Here is a 3,606-nt window from a genome sequence, read left to right as displayed (position 1 = left end):
GCACAACCGGGACCGGCGCAGGCGCCGCCGCCCCGCCCGCATTGGCGGCCCCGGGAGCTCCGCCCGCCCTACCCGGGCGGGGCCGCGCCGAGGCCTCGCCAGCCTGGCGCGGAGAGGCCCCCGGGGGTTTACTTTTTAAAGGGGTGTATTTGCCATTTTTGATGAGGATTGGCATTGGGTGAGAGGAATAATCTCTTGGAAATGTCTTTGCCTTGTTCAGGAAGTTCTCAGGAAAATCGAAAGCGTCGTTGGTTGTGAAAGGAGAGACCTTTGAGCAGCGCGTGTCGTTTGCTTTTCCTAATTTAAAAAAAACAAACCAACCAAAACAAACCAAACAAAACAGCACAATACCCGAGATCAGTGTGTTCCAAGGGCGCATCGCTCTCTTGCTCTTGTCTTGCCAGTGCACCGATATGTTCCTGCAAAGACGTGGTGAGGAAATAGGGTAAAGTCGGCAGCAGTAAGTGGGGAACTAAACCTGGCTGTGACAGTCACAGAATCAGCTAAGTTGGAAAAGACCTCTGAGATCATTGAGTCCAACCGTGGGGCTGTGACTGTGTGTGCAGAGCCCCGTCAGCCACACGAGGTCCCGCACGGGGACCTGCACAGTCCAGGTAAGCTCAGACGTCAAGGCTCTTCTCCCAGTCGATGTAAGAGGCATCTCAGTGAAGCTTCACAGGATGTACCCAACGGGAAAGTGCTTGTACATGCCTAGACTTTTGTTCCTCCTGTTTTGCAAATGAATAGGATTTTGAGGCAGTAACTTGAAATTTGATTTCACATCACACTTCGTGAGGTTGCCCAGAAGGACAGCACCTTTGAAGTATGGCCACCAAATTACCAATCCCTCGTTCCTGAAGAACCCCTAAGAGCCCCATTATCTATATGGACATAAGAAACCTGATGCCAAAAGAGACTACGTGGGATTTTAAACAAAATCATAGTAAATTACAGGTTCTCGGCACGCCTCATGGGATTTTAAACAAAATCATAGTAAATTACAGGTTCTCGGCACACCTCATGCCTCTTGTCCTCAATTCTTTAGCTCTGATGTTAACTAAAAAAAAACTGGAATGTAAGGCATCCTGGGAATTTTTGTCTCCACCATCTCTGACCTTTTTCTCCCCTTCTCTGTCTGGCATGCAGTTGCCTTCCTCCTGCTGCTGCATGTCACCTTCACTGCCCTCCTGCCCTCCATGTCCCTGCTGCTGGGCTTGCTGCCCTACGACACATCTGCCACCTCCCTGTGAACCACATTGCTCCGGATTGCTCCAGCACCCTTCATTTTCTCTGGTTGCCTCATTTGTATGTTCCATGTAATTTTCCCATTTCATTAATTTTTAAATTAAATTTTAAAAAGAACCAATAACTTGATGTAGTTAAAGTCTAGATGTTGTACATTAACCTATATAGCTTGTCATCTATCTTCATTACGTATCTTTCTCATTCTTTTTTAAGGCTAGTGAAAAGATCCAGTAACTCATGTAAAGCTTAGTTCCTGGGTACTAACAAATGCAATTTGTTTGCTCCCTGTTTTCATTATACCTGCTTTCCTCCCTGCCTTCCACCATTTCACCTCCTCTGTTTGTCCTTTTTTTCTGTATTTGTTTCAGGTTAGGTTCGAGTCATACCACTTTGATAGGACCTGCTTCCAGGATGTTTCTTTTCAGTATATGTTTCCAGAAACTACGTTTCTAACACCATGAAGAACCGCTCATGGTTCTTCTGTATTTTCTCAAGCTGAAAATAAACCATGCCATAAACATATAATGAACAATGTTCTCCAAGGAGTAAACATATTAAACAAAGTGTTTCTGAGCCTTATGTAGAACCATGAATTTACACTGCATGGTTCAATTTTCTGTTGATGTTTCAGTTCCATACTTTTACTAACAGTTTCCTAATCTGACCATAAGCTTCTGTCTCTTTTTACAGATTTCTTGTCATCAATATTTAGTTTGCTTCATGGTTTATAACATTAATCTTAATGGAACATCAGGCTGGCGTTCTGCTGCAAACATTTATTTATTTTTAGTTGATGTTTATATTGGAAGGATGATTTTCTGGCTGTCTGTTTTCATATCACTGACATAGCATTTGACAGGCAACCTTTCACAAACTTAACCAATCTGAGCAGGCAGAGTTTCAAAATACATCAAACATCATTCCTAAACTTAATCACAAGATGGAAGTCTTTTATACTATATCTTGACCAATTTTAAAATACTTTTTTTCCTTCTGCTATTATCTTTGATGTGTTTTGTACATCAAAGCTTTTCTTCTGTGAAACAGAACAGAAACTGATATGGTACACTACTTTTTTTTTTTTTTTTCATTTTCCTATTTTGTAAGATTTCTGCATAACAGATATAAAATTATCTTGGTTGACTTGTCTTGATAAATGACATAAAACCATTTGGATTACCATGACCAGATTTTGCTTTCAGTTATTTAGCAACAAATTCTGTGTAACTGCGATTGCTTCAAGTGAGCTTTTCCAATGGTGAAAATGAAATGACAATTTCATTCTCAGCATTTGAATAAAGAGATATTTTTACTTAGTGTTTTCCTTGAAAAGATTTTGTTTTCAATCACAAGTTTATTTAATTAGATATTTGGTCTAAGGAGTCCCATGCCCGCACGAGCTGTTTCTTTCAAAAAAATCAGCTGAACCTGTTCAAGAATTGGAATGCTATTTTGTGTTTAACAGTTCAATTCTTTATCCTCTGCAGCAGAGGTTGGTCCCTGCCACTTGATAAGACAGACTTGAAGGGTGTGTCTTATCTTCATGGACAATAAGGCCCAAATTTTGCCAAGTTAAAATCTCTGAAAAATACTTGTGGAAAAAATGCCTTGAAGAAATCCGAAGTGCAAAGCCCTGGGATTAAGTTGGAGGGTTGTGTAAGGTGACGGCAGCCTAACCCAGTAAAGTCTTTTTCCAGTTGCCTTTTAGAAGAGGTTTTTGAGCAAACTATGTAATTTTACTAGATTTCATTTCAGGACTAGGTTATTCACTCCAAAAGAGTGAGAGCAAATTAACGTTTATATGATTTGAAACATCAGGGGGTGGTGTAGCCAGGGCCTGTACTCGTATAGCCAGAGCAGCAATTCTTTACTAACCATCTACTTTTCCTTGTTTGAATGCTTGTTCAAAGCTGTGTACTCAGCTGTGTGTTCTGATATGTTGAGTTAGCAGTGACAGTAAAAATGCCATATTTGCATCTGTGACTACTTTAGATATCAGAAGTTTGTTATGTGAAGAGATAGGTGTTTACACAAGTTGTCCCATGATCAGCAGGTATAACAAATATTGTTTCCTGTTTGCTACATCCATTATATTGAAATAAAGCCATTCCCCATTACCTTTGTATTCCCATATTGCAATGTTCTCAAGAGCCTCTCATCCCTACTATGATTTTTCATTTTCTGTGCTAACAGTGTAAAATCATATAGAACCACTTAGTTTGGAAAAGACCTTTAAGATTTTTGAGTCCAACTGTTAACCTGAGACTACCAAGTCCATCACTAAACCATGTCCCAAGCAGCACATCTACACATCTTTTAAATTCCTCCAGGGCTGGTAACTCAACCAGTTCCCTGTTCCAA

Source organism: Corapipo altera, unplaced genomic scaffold (assembly GCF_003945725.1).
Source record: "Corapipo altera isolate COAL_440 unplaced genomic scaffold, ASM394572v1 47, whole genome shotgun sequence".
In the NCBI taxonomy this organism is placed as follows: domain Eukaryota; kingdom Metazoa; phylum Chordata; class Aves; order Passeriformes; family Pipridae; genus Corapipo; species Corapipo altera.
This window is presented reverse-complemented; position numbering follows the sequence as displayed.